The 19515-nt window shown below is 39.9% G+C and overlaps 1 protein-coding gene and 2 long non-coding RNA genes across 10 annotated transcripts in view; 2 read left to right on the forward strand and 1 right to left on the reverse strand.

The window, feature by feature from the left end:
- Nucleotides 1–19515, forward strand: part of BEND5 (BEN domain containing 5) — a 907022-nt gene that overhangs the window by 270852 nt on the left and 616655 nt on the right. The window lies entirely within an intron of this gene.
- Nucleotides 90–2669, forward strand: LOC135418567 (uncharacterized). The gene is made up of 2 exons (XR_010432528.1): nucleotides 90–616; nucleotides 2513–2669. It is a non-coding gene; the product is annotated as an uncharacterized LOC135418567 (long non-coding RNA).
- On the reverse strand, nucleotides 5090–6327 carry LOC135418568 (uncharacterized). Its single transcript, XR_010432529.1, has 2 exons — nucleotides 5730–6327; nucleotides 5090–5321 (listed from the first exon to the last, which is right to left on the reverse strand). It is a non-coding gene; the product is annotated as an uncharacterized LOC135418568 (long non-coding RNA).

Consider the following 19515-nt stretch of genomic DNA (forward strand, 5'->3'; position numbering starts at 1 on the left):
GTTCATGAATTCTAGGTGCCTTGATCCTTGATCACTTTGTTAAATCATTAGAAGGAGGTCCCTCTGGGAATTATCAAAAGTCTCTGAAGAGTCACTTATGAAAATGAATGTACCTCTCACATAACATATATCACTTCCAATCCTGTCTCAAGTCAGGCTTCTCTCTGAAATGTTTCCGAACGTTAATCAGTAATCAGGGCACAGATTGGCACATGCTGCTGGGCTTTGAAGCTATTCCTATCCTATGATTTGTCACATCCTTAGTAGTACTTTGCATGATTTTCATACATATCCTATTAGTCTTTCTTGCTTAAGGACTTTAGATTTCAGCAAAATACTTGACAGCACCCAACTGTTGGACATTGCTGAGAGTTTCCCATTAGCCGAGTACAAGGTGCCGCTTGACAGCTCCAGTTGACTGGAGGATTGAGAAGTGGGTTGTGCTGCTCGTCTGTGCTGTGACATCATTGCTGGGGAGCTCTTCCAAATGTCACTGCAGATCTGTACTTCCCACACTGGGTGCTCTTCTGTACCCCAGCTCTTCTTTCTATTTGCTTGACAGGAGGCATCCCAATATTCTTTGCTGTGTGGAGTTCAGGACAGCTGCTGCCACGGGGTGGGCAACTAGTTTTCTTATGATGTAGTGAGTTTTCTTCTCTAAATGAAAGGGTGTGAATCCTAAGAATGGTTTATTGTTAGACCCGGTTGATGTTTCTGTGTAAGCACTGATGGCAATAACTAAAACATACCTGTGTTATCAACTCTGTTTTCAGCAACAAATCCAAAACATAGCTCCGTACTAGCTGCTATGAACAAAACTACTCTATCGCAGCCAAAATCAACATAGTATATTTTAAACTCCTTAAGGAAGCGTTTAAATACCTCAAAATTAGAAAAATCACTTTCTCTGGTCTAGTTATAGTCATTCATCCTGGGCAAATTCTCTGCAGGTTTTTTTTTTTTGTTTGTTCTGGTTTTGTTTTGGTTTTTAAATGGCTTTAAACTGACAGAGGATAGGTTTAGTTGAGATATTAGGAAAACATACTTCATGGTGAGGGCTCTGGACAGCCTGGTCTAGTGGAAGGTGACCCTTCCCGTGGCATGGGGGTTGGAACTAGATGATCTTTAAGGTCCCTTCCAACCCAAGCCATTCTGTGATGTACGAAATAAGTTGCCATTCAAATATAAATAAGGAAAGAAAAAAAAAAATCCTTGTCCTAATTTCAGCAGTACGTTTTTGAAATTTCAATTTTAATAGCATTTTCACATTTGTTTTAGACTTTTATACCCATCTTTAATCACATACAAGTGAAGGAACAGTTGAGACTACCAGCTGTAGATTAGTGTTTGTGATGATTCTAACATAACTGAGAAATCAAATTAGTTTTTAGCAAAGTCTAAATTTTAGCAGTTTATCACTGTATTTACAGCAACTATTTATTCTCACTTGCTGTGTGTATATATGCATGGGCTTTCAAAATATTTCTAGCAACTGTAAGTGAACTTTTTTTGTTATTAATATAACTGCCTGAAGTGAATTACAACTATCTTTACAAAATGGTGAGGAAAACATTAAATGTTGAGAGATAGTGTTTATAAGGTCAGGTGGAGAAGTAAAAATGAGAAAATTATTTTGAATTAATCACTGTATCTGTTTTAACATCTATCACGTGTCTCTTGTTTGTACCCACTGTCAAAACACCTGGAGAATTTCTCAACATTTTGAGTCCATTTCTATTGAGGTCTGCATTTCCTGACCTCTGAACTGATCTGCTCCAGCATATCCTGTGTTATTCTGCTCCTTCTGGCCCTTTGCTAGGAAAACCCTCTGATAGGTTCCTCCCTATCCATCCCCTGCAGGGATGTGCACAAATATTATAGAAAGAGAAAATAGAGAAACACTTGCCGTGGGGTTAGTCGAGCTCTTAGTGAGGAGCACAGTTGCTTTATTTTTGTGCTGGGCTGGCCAGAAGCTGGAAAGGGAACGTGTGGCACCATTTCCTATCACAGTCGGATAAGGAGATTGCCTTCCACAGTTGGATAAGAGGCATTTACTGAAGAAATTATTCTGTAAGGAAAAAACTAATGGGAAACAGACCTGCAGTGGACAGAAGAAATATCTAAAGATGCTCTTGGGAGGAACTTTCAGCTATGCAATGCTAGCAGATACAATTATAGAGGATTGTGAAACCACATCTGCCAACTGAAATAACTGGCAGTGAACAAAAGATGATGAGTGAAAGAAAATAACCATTGGCATGGCTGTGAAATGCCTTATCTAGTCATTTCCAGCATCTGTAACAGAGCACATTCCTGGTTTATTTGTGGAAGCACAAACAAGGTTCAAATCTGATGGTACAGCGGTGAATAAATTTGTAAAGTTCAATATTATAACTTTACAGTATTGTAAGGCATCTGAAAGTCAGGTGTGTTTGTGTAGTGTCTAGAGCTGCAAAGAAAGGTGGTTTGTGTACTCTGGAACAGGTTTCCATTTCTGTTTCCTTCCCTGCAGGATATATTGAAGAATGATGACTGGTGCATAATTTGATGTCACTGGCTAAGCCTGGCCTGACCCTGTCAAACCGTCAGGGTCACTTTGTTTGCTTGAAGAACCAGTTTCCTCACAAATAAAAAAAAAAACAACCCACAAACCTTGCAGTAAGACCTTACCTATGAGCACACTAGTTTTCTTTCTGTCATAAATGACATACTGTAGTCTGAGAGGAACAAGAGCACTGGTAATACAGGTCTTCCAGAAATTTTTATGGAGAGATGGGGAAGCCAACTTAATTTGCTTGCAAATGCAGTGACCTCCACGGGCAGTTGTATTGGAGCAGCCCATGTATGACAAAAAAGAACTGAGGAAGGTCAAATTAGTTCACCAGCCAGTGTGTCCAAGAATGTGTCCACTTCTGTGAATATTCTACCTGCAAATGGGCCTGTCTTCTGTGAACTACTTGCCACCAGCAGGCTGGCTAAGGCAGGATTTAAACATGATTTGTGACATCAGAAGCAAATATGTGCTAGGAAAAACAGGTTCTCTGCCAGGCTAGAGCTTAATCTCATGAGCGTGTCTGTCTTTCACAGAGGAGTGAAACACATGAGCAAGCTTTCCTAAATTACACACTAATCTACTTTCCAGTGACTCTAAAATTTATTACTGAAAGTACAAATAGCTGTCAGCTTGGAACTAATTAAAATGTTAGGATTAACCTAAGGTGTGCTGTTGCCCAAGCTTTCAGCAAATGAGAAAGGTGTAGAAGAAAGAAAATGGACATTTAACTGGTACTGTCCTAGAACAGAGCTTTCAATATAAGTAAAATATCGATGACTTCAGTGAAGGAATGGATTTCTTATGCCATAGTTAGAAGTTTGCAGAAGTTAGGTGTGTCATGTAAAGTCATGTACCACCTTACCTGAAGTAATGATGTTCTTAGCAGAGAGACCAGGAAATCTGATTCTTCTAATTTATAAAAGCAAATATAATTTATCATATGCCACTTCTGGCCAGCTGCAGGAGCTGAGGATTGCTTCATGCCTACCCCATAGACATGAAATTATTTCATCTAATGGACTGTATATATAAAAATAGAACTACACATCAATCTATAAAAATGGAAAAATTATTAGCACCGTCACCTGCATGTAAATAGTCAGGGTTGTGGATGCTGTACAATCCTGATTTGGACACTGTTGCACACAGGCACAACACCAGACCTTGTATTTGTACATGGATCATGGACAGATGAGAGGCACTTTCATCTGGCTGCCAGCACAGAGCTTCTGAGGCAGGGAATGTGGGGATGGGGGATACCCCCCTCTGACACCAGGGTGTGCAGGGGCTGGAACTGCAAAGCCATTCTGCTTCCAGCTGCAAACCCGGTTCTGATGTTCCTCGGTGGGGCCATTAGGAACAATATCCTGCCTTCAAACTGTTTCTCAGCCAGTTGGTCTGTTTGGCTTTTTCCTTCTCTCCTTCAGTTCCTTAGGTCTAGCTCTTGTCTTCTACTTTCAAGAGGCTTCCTCCTCCCCTGTGCTTTGTCATTGGGAAGACAGAAATCGGGAGCATGGGAGGAAAAGCTTCTGGCTTATTTTCCAGATCAGCAGCTGAACCTAAGAGGAAAACATGCTGGCTGCTGCAAATCAGAACAGGAATCTTGGGGGAGTTTGGTTGAGTTTTTAACAGACTTGTACAGAGAGGAGCAAATTGTGATATTATGAGAGTTTGTAATGTGGCCAGAATTCATACAGCAGTCAAAGGAGCATCTGAGTCCAAACACTCAGTGTGGGAAGTTTTGGCCTAAGTCATGAACATCATAATTTTAACAACTGAGAACCAAACCATTCTCAGTGAGTAAAGATTCAAGATACCTGAAAAGAAGCAGCTGTCAATCCTACCTTCAATTCAGCTGTTTTTGCAACTGGGGAGAAACTAGCATTGTACCTTTTAAATTAGTTATTTCTTTAATTTGATGATTAAGTCCATGGACTGTTCAGTGCTTTTACCTCTGCAGTATGTAGCTATCACAATTTGCTTATATGAAACCAATATTTTTATATTTTAATTTTGAAAAGATTAGATGTTTATTCTCTCTTTCTGCCTTGAAGTCATCATGCTTCATTGGTAGCATAATTTCTACAGAGAGCAACAAGTAAAACATAATGGCTTCAGATGAAGACAAAAGCAGAGAAACAAATGAAATTCCTAAAATCGAAGGGCTTCCAAACAACACATGCAAGAAATACAGAAAAATCTAGGGTTTGTATAGAGAAACATTCTAACTAAAATCCTTTCCCATTAACTGTGAGTCTTAAATTTTGTGTACTAACTGATATGCCTGGATGCTTGTGGCAGAAAGGTAATTGGCTAATAACTTATGAGCATCTGCAATGCATTTGAGAAAACTGGCAGTCAGTCCTCGTTGGTCTGAGGGGCCCTGTAAACAAAGTGAGACTTGTACATTTTTTTCTAGAGAGATGGGCAGTTGAACTTCACTTTCAACTATTGCATTATTCCCACAATGGAACTATCATTCAGCCAGCCAGACATATTAACCAAGCAAGCCATAAATTCCACAAGATCTTGCAATTGTATTTTTCAGCTTTTTACTTCTTGTAGCCTTCCTAAAAGTTATTGCTCTTTCACTGGCATCTTCCCACGTATATAAAGGTTCTGTCAGCTCTGACCTTCAACGTGGACTTTTCCCAGGTGCTTTCTATCACTTTCTGAAGTTCCTGAGCATATGCAGCATGGAGCCATCATCAATCAAACTCGTGTCTCTGTGCACTGTTCCCATCTACTGCCCGGTGTCATCCTGACACTGAAAGTTTCAAAAAATATATATTTGACTTCCACTGACCTGAGTTTTAAATTCATATTTAGAAAAAGTCCTGGTATAAATTAGCCATTGTGATAGTTGGCATTTCTGTGATGGAAGGGTTTTGTCACCCCTAGCCACTCTCACTTCTCTAATTTCTAGAAGTGAGGAGCCTGTTGACCAAATAGACCTTCCAGCCTTGTAGGGAACAGCCTGTGCTTAGAGCTTCATCATGTTACCAAAGCATAGACCTGCCCCGTGGCTTCTGTGGACTCTGTGACGTGGCTGGGGGAGGAAGGTTGTTGTAGGCCTTCAATATATGTGAAACAATTGATTTCCTTAACTGTGTTACATGTCTATGATCTAAGCAGTTTCCTGCAGGGGCAAAATAAGCAGGTACATGTACTGTACCCTTATTCCAGCCCTGGTGTGCAAGGGCCATGAGTCAGTCCATCAAAAACAATCACAATGTTGGCTGAGAAGTCACGAGACTGAAATACTAGTAATTCTGTGAAGAAAAAGACTTGATGCTAGGGGTAAAGTGGGAATATGGAGAACCCCCAAAGGGAGATAGAGCTTCCAGAAAGACAGGCCCATCCACAGGGTGCCAACTCCACTGTGCCTTCCCACCAGCTCTCAAGCACTCAAATTCTTCCTTGGGTCTCTTTTCAAAATCCAGTTAATTCCCTTTCTTACTTCCAAGCTCTCTGCAAAGCCAGGGGAACTGGTAACTTAAATTCAGCTAAAGTTCAGGCCTTAGGCCTGGCCTCAGTGCCCCAAGAGTAGGTGTCCTTTTATTGTAACCTTGCATATGAGGAGCTGTGCTGCATTTGGGTTCTGAACACCTGTTTCCACCCCCAAAACAACTGTGGTGGTGTTGTCCTTCCTTCTGCACTGCTCTTATGCAGCAATGTTGTGTTTAGAGCATTTCTCAAGTGTGGGAGACCTGGCTTCAGCTCCCATTTTTGTCTGAAAAAATTCAGGATTTCATTCCTGAATGAGCTCTCCGACCTAGAGGTTATTTTGGAAGGGAAAGGAGAATAATCACCTATCAGAGCTTCTCACAAAGCGAGTGTGAATGTATGCCTGACTGCAGCCTTGTTGCTCTGTGTTGTCCCAGAGCAGTAGAATAGCTTAGTTCCCACTGATTCTTTTCTGATTTAATGACGTTTTAGTGCAAAAAAAGTAAATTAGTCTTTGGGAGCTTGTAGTGTGATACAGACCCCCATCGTGGGTGAGCGTTGTCTGAAGCCTAGGGCTGAGAAACTTTCCTCCTCTTTCCTTTCCTCCCTCTTCCTGCAACCAAATCAAGAGAGAGAGCTGCAAGTCTCTTCCCCCTGTTCTGTTCCCCTGTAGTGTGAGTGCCTGCAGTACTTTGAGGCTGGTGCAGCTGAAGGGAAAGGCTGGGGCAGCTGCTTTCTGCTACCCAGGAGCAGAGTGTGAGTTTGAGACACAGGCACAAGCAATAATGCATTAGCAATTGCTTAATAACTTCTTAGAGCCCAGCTTCTCTTGAGCCACTGGGGAAAGCTACAGCCAATTAGTTGTAAGAGGGCGGCGGAACAAAGTTAAACTTTAAATTATTGCTGGAAAGGTGAGCTGATAAACTTTAGACTAAACTAGTGTATTAGCACTACAATGGAACTATCATCTTCGTTATAAAGCATTAGTATGACAAATTAGTGCTTTGATCGTGCTAGATATCACCATATTCATTTGTTTAATTAAACAATCTAGGCTTCTCTTGGTGTGGGTCATTTTAAGAAATGTTAAAAATAAAATTAAACACATAATTAAGCTGACAAGAGATAAAGACCCTTGTGCAGCAAGTTGAAGGCAGTTAATTTATAAGGAGCCTGGTCCCTGAAGGCTGTGTAGTTTATTAAAGTTACTGAGGCAGAGATGTGATAAAATATTTTATGTAGTGCTTTAAAGGCTAAATTGCTCTGACACTTTTAAAGTCCATGGGATACAGTCAATTAGAATGTCTTGTTATCATGTTTTTTCCTCATAAGTAATCTAAACAAAATCCATAGTTATACTAATAATTTCTTAAAGTTTCCAGATTAACCTTTTTTTTCCAATACGTGTGATGGGCCTCATCAATCACTCTGGTCATAATAAAACTCACCTGAAACATTGTGTCTATCCTAAAACGACAACATAGAGATCAAGACTAAATAGGAGAGGGATTTAAGTTGGAAACTTGGTCAAAATTTAAAAGCCACTTGGTCCTGCAGATTTCCAGGTGCAATCCTCTTTGGATGTTCTTGGAGCTACCAAAGCAAAGGCCTGTAAAGGTGCTGGATAAGGGGAAAATATCTGTCTTGCCTTCAATGTCTGGGGCTGGAAGAATACTGGTCAGGTGTTTTCCAATACTTTCATCTGGATTTGGAAAAAGCACACTAAAATGCCTATGAGCAAATTAGCATTGGATAATTAGATAAATGCTCCCATTTACAGTTTGCCTTCTTTTAGGGTAGAAATATGTTTGAAATGTAGTTGCAGTTGTGGAACAGTTGCTCTCCGTGTTTGGGAGTAGGCAAATGTATCAGCTTTATCTCTGATATTTCTGAGGATTGAAGGGGTTATTTCTCCTGTGTTTTCTAATGGGATATTTCCAATTTCTGTTGTTCCTGCCTTTTAGCAGCTTTAAGTCAAGTCTATCCTTGATCTTTATCAAGGTCACAAGGGCAGCTACGAAACTTCTATTGGACTTTTATATAACCCTCAGCTTCTAAAACAAACAGGAAGAGGGAAAAACCAAAGGATAACAAGATGTATTCAGGACAAAGCTAAGGGAAGGGAAAATAGGATGAAGAGAAGGGGGCTTAGCCCAAAACTTATAAATACTCCTTGCTTGAAGTGGCCAAAGATTTTGAAAGGATGTGTCACTTTGTAAAAGAGACTGAGTGAAGTCAATCCCTACTCTTCACACTCCTGGTCATCTCACCTGCTCAAAATGTTTCTTTTTCATCTGACAAAGTTTCTCTGAGTCCTGTATTTGTCATGATAAAGGGAGCTGGAATGGGGTCCTCCACGCTTAAAATTTACCGAAGCATAGGACATGCTAACATGTGCATAAATGGCTAAAACAATAACACAAGTGTATTTTTAATAGTTTTTATAGAAAACATCTGATCAAACAGAAATTTTCCTCTGGATTTTGCGCTGTCAGTGTTTTAGAAGCACGACTTCCACTGAAGTTGGACATTTCTGGGTGTTTAACCACTTGTGTGTAGCACTGAGGTTTGCAGCTGTCAAAGCCACGTGGAAGAACTGCAGCAAAACACTCTCTTATAAAATCTCCTTATACAGAGGGAGGGAGTGACAGGGATGACTGCTCAGAGCTGGGGGATTGTATGTTCTGTAAGCAATGAACCACAGCAATCTATGGCTTTGCATCCTTGTTTCTCTGAAATTTTCCTGCTTCATATTTTAACATTAATACCTTAAATTCACTGCTGCAGAGAGACTCAAGATTTGCTTTTTCCTCATGTTTTAGGGAAGCCTCTCCAACACTGGAAAGAGAATGGGATACACAAATTCCGTGCTAATCTTTAAAGGGAAGGAAGATGACACGTGAATGCATTGCCAATATTAATGGAGATCTCCTGCCAGGCCTTGTAGCCTGTCTCATTCCAGATTTTGGAGATCTGCATTGCAGATCTGAGGGCCAGCCTCAGATCATAGAAAAATAACTAGCAATAAGTGATTCCCAAATGAATTTTTGCTGTGTCTGCACATTATTCAGCTTTCTAAACTTCTATTACTTTTGACTGTAGGTCAGTTTTGATTTATCATTTCAACTATAGTTCCTATGTGAACGTAAAAAGAATAAGAAATTTTCTTCTTTGTTATTTCATCGTGATCAAGAAAAAACTCCTTTTAACTGAAACTTTCTGACAAGTTAATTATATTCAAGTATTCTGTGAGGTTGTATCCACTAACCTACAAACACAGTATTTGTGAAAAAAGATTAATATACCATAGTTTAAAAATTTTTATGCAGGGAAAACAAATTGTTATAAGTAAAATTCCTTTTGTTTAGCACAGAAATTTTGAAAGCACTGGAAGTTCATGCTTGAATGCTTCTGCATTTTTTTCATAAAAATTACTATTGCAGATGAAACTAAATATTCAGTGTCTGAAAGTAAAGGGAGGAATTTGGTTCACTGTGGGATAATGAAAACTGAAAAACAATTATGTTGCTGCAATCAAGTTCTCAGCTACAAATAACTAATTTCAGTTCTATTTCACTGCTCCAAAATATACTGCTTATTGTTCTTAAAATATTTATATGTCTTTGAATTATTTACTGAGCGAAGGACACTCGCGCTCCTTTAATGCAGAAGGAGATGAAAGATTATTTCGTGTCAACATAACAGAAGACAATAATAAATCTATAATGTAAATAATATGCCTCAGAAAAAGAGCTGTGTATTATTAGTATGTGTGTGACTAGATTGCAACTGAGCTTTGCTTATGGAAATGCTTTTTCTAGTGGTGTGGAAACACTTGGTTGGAGTGAAGAACATGATCAGAAAAACCTCTTCTGCAGTTGGCTTCTTTTAGAAAGATTGAGGTAGTCACCTTGGACGAGTTTCAGGTTTGATTGCTGACAAGATCTGAGGATATGGAAACCAGCAAACAGTGAATTAATTTCAATTTTTTTCCCCGTTTCTGTACAGGTGGATTTGCAATATTAATGTGAGAAGTGTGAATTCTGACCTTTTCTGATGTTGTGTTTGGGAATGAGATATTAGATAGGAAGAAATTCTTTGCTGTGAGAGGGGAGAGACACTGGCCCAAGTTGCCCAGAGAAGTTGTGGGTGCCCCATCCCTGGCAGTGTTCCAGAACATGTTGCATGGGTCTTTGAGCAACCTGGTGTCATGGGTGTTATCCCTGCCCATGGCAGGGGGCTGGAACTAAATGGTCTTTAAGTTGTTTTACAACCCAGGCCATTCTATGAATAGTGTCTTAGCTTTCCCATCCATTGTTCTTTTTTCTTTCCTTCTGAATTTCTTCACTAAATTCCTTCATAAATTTGCACTGATAATGTCTGCTTTATTTTAGATACCTTGGAAAAATAAAACCAACAGCAAAAAGCATCCCTATGAGAAAAAAAAATAAATGGATGCAGGATTTTTTTTTTATATACTTGTGCTGAAAACATTTTTGCCTTTTCCACATTTTTCCTTCCCTTGTTTTCATATAATGTGCATAGTCTTGTCCTTGCTCCAGCTTTCTCCTGGCCTGTGGTGCTCATATTCTGAATAAGAGCTCAGCATGTAGGGAGCCCCAGACTCATGGACTTGTGAAAATGTTTGCTATTGGGATGTTGCAAGTGAAGATTTTCTTGTTGTTTTTACCTTTAGACTGTCACGTGTCCAAATGTTATTAAATACAATTAAGAATCCAACGTGTGTTGCATATGCCTTAGAAATTCCCAGAGAATTTTAGAGACTATTTAGAATTAGCTTTTTGAGAATGTTGAGATTTAAATCTCTGCAGCTTCAACTAAAGGCAAACACCTACAACTTGGCCCTGATTTTGCAAGAAAAGTTTGAGAAGGCACGTTTCTTTTCAGTGGAGGTGTGGATGGCCATGCAGTCTTCCATAGGTACCTATTAGAGAAGCTGGAGATATGCAGAATTGGTTTTTTATGATGGAATGATGGAGAAGCTGTAACAGAGTGGACCTCAGTATGCTGGGAGTATGGTTTGGCCTTGGGAATTTGTCTTTCAGTACTTTCTTCCGTGAAAATCTGGTCCAGTTAATCTAATATTTTGCATCTTCGGGCTCATGTATAAAAATAGCTATATTTTTAATGCAAAGCACAAATATAATTCTGTCCATCTTCTAAAAAATTAACATTCTCCAACCTAGCGGTTGACACCGTGGAACAGAGCAGGAGTCCTGCCAACCAGCAACCTCTGAGAGCTGACAGTCCACAATAATTCATGGGTGCCCAAGAAATACCTTTCCTACCTGGCAGTTTTTCTAGCCCCAGCAAAGATGTCTAACTTAAAATTTTGAAATACAGGGCAAAACAAGAAGAAAGGATAAATGGTCAGAGAGGGAGGGGATAATGGACACAAATGTTCTCCTTGTGTTTCCTCCAGCAAGGCCCATGAATGGAGCCTCAGAGTATATCCTGCTGCCATTGAAACCAATTAGATTTTTTGCATTAACTTCAGGAAGAGCAAATGCAGGCCCCTGGAGATGAAGATTTCTGTCAATATTGTAGAAAACCTGTTTCATTTCAGGTCCTAATGTAGACAGGGATATGATTTTGTCTTCTAATCTGGTGTAGGATTTATATAATTGAAGGAGAAAGGCACTTTAATCTGTGGGTTAAAATGATTATATTTTGTGTCTTCTAAAAAAATCACATGGGGATTGTTCTGTTATAAAACTATTGAGATTCTTTCCTGTACTAAAAGAACAATCATATGATCTTTGCAATTACTGATTTGTGCAGTCAAAGAGGCACTGAAGCGTATTCTGTTGTTCCTATTTTAAGAAGAGCAGATACTTTAATGATGCTGCCAAAAAATTTTGTGCTTTTTTTGGGGATCTGAAATTTGAAATGCAATAGACCTACACTGCAGTGCTTCATCATTCCAGCTGCCCTTTTAAATCAGTGAGAGTAAAGATCATCTCCGTGAGTTAGAGCCCAAGACACAGATCTGTGAGAAGATCTGTATAGGAATCATAAGGAAGTTCAATAAGTTTGGGAATCTATACCATGTTTGAATTGTTGATTTATTTTATTTTTTTTTTTATGGTAAGGCATCAAGCAGTTGATTATTCAAGTGTACAAGTCTTCACATGGCAATGGGAGAATTCATTAGGGAATTGGAAGGTGTATGTGGATAGTAATTTTTTCCCTCTGAAGGAGCAGTTAGTCGTGTGAACACATAAATAAGTTATTTCCCTACTGAAAAAAAATCTGAAGTCCTAATTCTGCCCATTGCTAATTTAGTCAATTTGATTTTAGATATCCTCCAAATGATGTGATTTATTAAATAATGTACATCTTTTAAAATTAACATCTGTGAAACTGAAGAGAAATCATCATGTGAAGATAGCAGACATCTAAATAGATGTATTCTCTTTTCATTTTGAATGAACAAATTGGGTGTGGTTGAGGTTTTGCCGAAATTTAGTTCTGCAAAAGTTCTTCTCAAATCGGTGCGGTCAGAAAATAAAAACCAAACCCCACCCCACAATATAATTGTGCAAATATTTGTTTTGTAAAAAATCCTGCATTGTTTTCCTTATCAGACAGTCCATGCAGCAAAGTTTTGGGAATCCCTTGTAACTGCAGGCAGAAAGGAACACAGAGCCCATGAGTTGTGTTTGCCCACCCATAAATAACACCTGGGCAACTGAGCAGCCTGTTAAGACAATTCCTTAAGATAAAAACAAACCTGGAAACATTTGTCAGCTTTTTTGCTCAGTTGCCAGAGTTTCTAAGAGCCTTGGTTGCACAGAGGCCAAACAGGGACTGCCACAGGGATTTCAGCTGGGAACTGGGTCCAGAGAGGCTGAAACCTGGAAGGTCTAGGGAATATCCAAGTCCTGCTGGCCTGGGAGCAACCAGCACTAGGAGCAAGTAGCATAAAACCAGACTGGTGTTTGAGCTGGGAGGCAGGCAAGGGTCCACTAGAATGATGCCTGAATTTTGCTGAATGTTTAGAAATAGAACTCTTTCTGCAAAGTGTCTTTATTTCAGTATTCAGTTAAAAACATGTGAGATTTTCTGAGCAGCTTTACTTAGATGTATTCAGAAGTATAAGAAGTGGGGATGTAGTACAGTGAAGCCTCCATAAGGATATTACTTTTATGAAGTGAGCTGTAATAAATCCCTGCTGCAACCTCCATGGACAGAGGGGGCAAATACCTTAACACATGCAGGAGCAATTTCTATCATTCAAAGTTGATGGGACAGACTGAACCCATTTTAAAAACGTGTCTAGAGAATGCTGATGGTACACACAGATTATCTGCCTTGTTTTGCTTGACAAATGGAAAACAGATACTGTGAGTGTCTGCAGAATAAAATAGCAGATAAATTCAATATAGGTAAATGTCAGGTGATGCACAGGAGAAAAAAGAAATCCTAACTGGCTGTACCTATGATGATGTCTTCTGATCTTATCCTGTGTGTTCTGGAGTAAGGTATTCCAGTTACTGTAGGTGAGTCCCTGAGTGTGTCAGTTCAGTTCTCAGTAACGGTTAGAAGAGAAATCAAATGTTAGAAATCATCAGAAATTAAAAAAAAAGATAACAAAATGGAGAATAACATTGCAATATTGTGTGAAAATCCATGACCTGCCTGCAACTAGACAGTGAGAAGTTTTTGGCAGCCCTACAGACCTCCCTCCTCCCCAGTCTCCAGAAGGCTGTAATGGAACTGAAAAGGGCTGCATGGAAGGTCTAGAAAGATAAAGCAAAGCATGGAAGAGTTTCTGTAGTAGGAGTGATTAAATAAATGAGGATCTTTCAGTCTGGAAAAGAGAGGGCTGATGGAGCCTGTGATAGCAGTCTATAAAATCATATAAAGTGCAGATAAGACTCAGCTGTTCACATTCTCCTCACAGTATCTTGTTGAAGAGCCAGGACAAATCAAATGAAGGGAGTCGGAGCCAGACTCAAAACAAATAAAAAGATGTGGCTTTCATGCAGTGAGTAGTTGATCTTGCCAAAAGAGTGGTGGCTGCTAAAATTCTGGATTAGTCTAAGGGGAGAGTGGTCAAGTTCATGGAGCAGAAATTCCCCGAGGTTTAGCTAAACACATGGATATCAGATCTGGTTCAGGAGGTCCCTAAGCTGAAAATAAGTGGAGCCTCAGTGAATATTAGGGGAAATGTGATTTATACTTGTCCTGTTTTTATATTTATCCCTATTTAGCCACTTACGGCCATTGCTGAAGACAGAATACTGTGCTAGAAGTTTCTGGTCTCGGTATGGCTGTTTTTATGTTCTTAACTGCTTTACAAATTTACCTGAATTTGAGAAATTGTGTGCTCTGTATGCTAAAAAAAACAACCCAGGTCAGACTTAGAAATCTGAAGTTTGAGTGCAAAATGCATTTTCTGACCTTGATGTGAGCTTTTAAAATCTGGATGGGAACAGAAATTCCCCAGTGGTAAATATATCATTATAATTAAATAAACACTGTGCCTGAAGGTGCAAAATACAGGAATATAACTCCAAACAATTCAACACTTATTTCCCTTTGCCAGTTCTGCTCTACTTGTTTGCAATGCTTTTTTAAGAGCTCTATACAGAGTGAAGTAAGGGGAACATTTGGGTGGTACAAGCATTTAGTTCAAAATTGTCATGTAAAGAAGTAATAGAAATGCACTGGAGATTAATAAGCATAAAGTCTGCAATTTATGCCAGTGATCTGTCAAGTGTACATCGAAAGGTACATGTAAGCAAACACACATTTCCCCATATCTGATGGGCCAGGTGCCTGTAGGAGAATTTGCTTGAAACTTTCCAGTGGTGCACTGCTCCCTTTCACTTTATTGCTTCCTGCCGTGGCATGTTTATTTTTATTTTTATTTTTCTATTAAAAAGGTTTAGGAAAAATATGTTCAGAAATGCTTGTAAGAGTAAACTTGACATTATTCTTATGATTTGACACAGGCAAAAAGTGGAGTCTGGGAGAGCGGAAATGTTGGTAATAATCTTCGTGGCATGTTTTATGAACTGGTTATGCTTGTTTTGTAATTGCATTTTTATGAAGTTCAGAAATGATTCTTGTAACTATTTGAGAATTGGAAATTACTCACAATGAAGACTATCTGAATGTTGAGCAATATATGTAACTGTGCATGGGAAAGTGAAAATTCCAAATAAATCTGAGGGGACAAAAAAAAAAGCTGCTTGATATTAAAACAAAGGATGTAGAAGGCAAAGCATTTATCTTTGGTTCTCATCATGTGCAGTGTATTAGTGGTAGCCACTGTTTGAGTGCAGAGCTGGTCATGCAGCCATGAAACTCCTGCTGAGCTCTTCCAGGGGTTTGCCCAGCTGGAGATTCCCAGTGTGGTTCTTAGCAGTGGTTGCAAGTGATCTGTAAGGAGTTGGTCAGGACCCTTCTCTATCCACCCCTCTCTTCTGCCCACTAAGTTCTCTCAAGCACATTTTAAAAACGAGTGCAGGGACAGAGATGTTTTTCCCTGACAACGAGTGCAACACACTCTGCAAGAATGATATGGACTAAGAAGGGGAGAAAGGCAATGTAGGTGTGATCATGAATGGGACAGTCTGGGAAACAACCTTTCTTAACAGAATAACTTCCTTTCCCATTGGCACTTTGCAGCACATCTGGGGCAGATGCCACCCAGCCTGTCTGCTCCTGCCTGACCTGTTGGGTGAGACCAGGCTCTCTGTTAAGACAGACCCATGTGGGAGCCATCAGAGTAGATCTGGGAGTATTTTGTAAGGAAAAGGTGGCACATTCTGCTGTTCATGTTGCAGGATTTTGTAGAAACTGCTACGCCAGGAAATAAAACTATAAATATTTCCCACGTCTTTAATCCATAGGCTGCTACTTATTTCTCTATTATCCTATGATGCTGGATGATCATAAGGTAAAGAATCACTAAATAATCCTATTATATCCACACTCTCTTTCAACATTCACTGCTTTAGACAATTGTGTAATTACTTTTCATTCATTTCCACCACTTATTATGGAAACCTTTTCTTCCTACATCCTTGAAGCATTGCATCCCGTAGGTATGATGGGATATCTTGTGCTAAGAATAATTTTCCCCTGTAAAGCTTTTGAAGCATTACAGAATCTCATTTTTTCTAATCAGCACTCTAGTTTCTTGTGGGCTAAAATTAGGCTTCCTGTCTCTGGCATGCGAGGCGTCAGCGTGTGTGACCTTCAAGCTGCCATCCGGCCTTGAAGTGCAATTTTTGCATCGGGAAATCTAGAGGCAGCAGCTTTCCCCTTTTTTGCAGCAGCAGCAAGATCATCAGAAACAGTCAACTGAGCAGCAACTGCAGGCATATCACTCCCGGGAAGCCATGTTACGGTGGTGCACAGAAAGCTCTCTCCGGTGCCGGAGCGCCGGCGGAAAACAGGGCTGATCCTCCGCTGCTCTGTGTGTTCTCACAAGGTGACCAGCCCAGAGGGTTTGCATGAATATTAATGGCTAAACTATAGAATGATGAAGAATCAATACTTTAATCTGCATAAGGATAATATGCATTCCTGATGCATTGTAAAGCTGCTGTGCACTACAGTGGCTGAATTTCACTTCTACGCCGAACTCATCTACGAGCTCTCTCCTTTTGAATTATGCATATATTCCATAGCCTGTTGCCTACAACAGATTTATGACAATCTCATTGCACCTATGCAAATCTTTTTTGGTTTTAAGCATCGAGCACTTAATGTCTTTACTGAGGGAGAAAAAAAATCATTGTGCAGAAGTGGATACAAAAAGCTTTCATTACTCACACTCTGTGCTGCTCTCGCTAACTTTCGTATTAGTTCCACATTGTATCTGGTCAGTTAAATGACCATTTTTGCAATGCTCTCAGCACTTTGTTCACTGCAGCTCCAGCACAATATTCTTTGTCCTCTTTTTCTCTCACGTACCGAGCACAGCAGCTGATAATAACAGAACTGAAGTTACAGCTTGGTAATCAGCATTTTAGGTGATTTTAATTATGATGGATGAAGAAGAAAAATGGCAAAAACATGCCTTCAGTAGTACTGAGCAAATATGACACGGAACTGATACACAGAGCTTATATTACAGATCTGTCAAATTACCCAAGGATAATTTGGGTAGCTGGCAGATTCCCAGCTCATCAGTTCAGTAGCACAGGCAACACATGCCGGTTAGTTTTGCTTGGGCTTGACATATAAATGTCTGACCATCACCAGAGCAGCTTTAATTGATAATGGACATCTGATTTGAAAATAGGTGTGTTCCCCTTTAAATGGTAGCTGTCACATCACATCACGTCACATCACATATGTCACGTCATGTTCCATTAAATCACATTATATGCTGGCATGATGCAAGATAGCACCATGAGGGGCTAATGGAATGTGACAGCTAATACCTGCTAACAATTTGAGTGGTGGGTATCGGGTCTGAATGGGTGCCAGACTTCAGCTGGGTGTTTGTGAGAGAGAGCAAAGTCTTCACCCAAAGATTGAGCTTTTCTTCCAAGGGTAACTTTTGCAGCTGCCCAGCTCCATATTTACAACCAGTAGTGGGACATTTTATTTTTTATAAAGCGGCTTATGGCACCTTAAGGGACTTGCTAAGGTTCTGTCGGAAAACATGCAGAAATTTGACATGCATGGCTTTCATTTCTCAGCTCCTGGCTGATTTTAGGTGCCAAAGTACTCCGGGGATTTGCCTAATGCAAAAAACTAATTCACGAATTGGACAAAGCCTTGCTAAATGGGAGGAAGTTCAGCTGAGTGATCTACTAGAAAATGTTCAATAATCTGCAAAATATGCGTTACTGTTTTAATGATCGGGTTAAGTCTTCACATGGTGTTTATACAGCACCCTCTGGGATCTCCACAGGTTAAATTACAGTATATGCAAGAGTGAGTTATGACTTGAGTAAAGGCAACAGGGAAAGCACAGTATGTGCAGCTTCCATTTTTCATTGCTTGCACTACATTTGCAGCTATGTCAGTAACATAGACCTTGGGGAATCGGAGTCGTTGCTAAATCACAGGGGAAATTTCTCATGTAGCTCTTCCCAAATATTGATTGTTAGGCAATCTTTGAAACCTGCTATGTAAAGAATTTTTTAACTTGTAGACTGCAGGGATGCAAAGGTTTCTAAGTTAAACATAAAGCAAGATAAAAAGTCTCCTAATTGGTGAAGTTTTGCCTCGGGATTGTTGTTGTTGCCTTCTGCACTAAGCCTCATTAAAACCCTGAATAATTCCTGTGTCCTCTGTTACCTATTTGAAGAACTGATTGAGTCGTGGGGTGGTTTTGTCCCCAGTACATTCTCTTTGGTTCTTAATTTAATGGGTAAAAGACCAGTCATTTTCTGGAATTGCTATGGCATAAGCATTTATAGTATAATTTCAAAACCTGGAAAAGTCTGCATCAATCATGCATGTGTAGTAATTGCTGTGATAACTGTTTCGGGGTGCTTAGTTATTATGAAACATTAGGACTATATGGTTGTTTGTAATCCTTCTGGTGGTCTTTTAGCTTGCACCATATCTGTGTCATACCCTCCACTTCACACAGAGCATCAGTCTCTGTACAGGTAAGTCCTTCCAAATGCTCTTAAATCCTGGTTTCCTTGGGTGCTTTAGGAACAGTTAGAGTGGTCATTATACGGAGAATAACCATTTTTCAACTAATTAAATTGATTCTGATAACTCTCAATATGTCAAGACTTCAGCTTTCTGGAATCACTCGTGGGAGATGCTAAATTGACAGTGATCATTAATTATAGATTTTCACCTCTTGCTGGGGTTTGCTGTAATGGGGTCTGGTTGAGATTAACTTTGGAGAGTTACTTGGGGTCTGCAGGATGTGCAGGGTGCAGCAGGACCGGCTTCCTGCTGTAGGTTTGACTGAATGTGTGTGTCAGGCTTGGGCAAACTCTGTGTGAAATTTGAGAGATACTGTTTGTGTGTTCTTTTCCTTGTTGGGCGTGTAGGGTTGGGCTCACAAATTACACAACCTGGGGGATGTGGTGATTTTAGAGTTACTGTCTAGTCGCTCTTAAAATCAGCGCAACCTGAAGGGAGAGTGGGAGGAGGGGTAATTCAGCTGCTGCCTTTGGGCAACAGGATGAGAGCAGCATCAGTGTTTTGGGATATTGAAGAAATAGTCAAGACTTTCTTCTTCCTGCATCGTTGCAATGATGGGCATCAATAGAGGGGCTACCTTGCTGCTACAGTGACGTGGGGTAAATTCAACTTCAGTCTCTGGGGCTTGTGTTTCCATGTCATTTAACCTTCCTGGAAGCTGGAGCTAGTGAGGATAAAACTGCAGATGCAGTGATTGGAGAGGAATTTGGGCTGCCTGCTGACAGCACCAGATGCAGGTGCCTGCCAAGGCTGAGTATTTTTGATAAAACCTGTTCATCTCTCACCTTTTGCTGACCTGCCAAGATCTGTGCACTGTGCAAAATACCTGATCTTGATTGGACACTTTTTTTGTG

The sequence above is a fragment of the Pseudopipra pipra genome, chromosome 9 (genome assembly GCF_036250125.1).
Source record: "Pseudopipra pipra isolate bDixPip1 chromosome 9, bDixPip1.hap1, whole genome shotgun sequence".
Classification (NCBI taxonomy): Eukaryota; Metazoa; Chordata; class Aves; order Passeriformes; family Pipridae; genus Pseudopipra; species Pseudopipra pipra.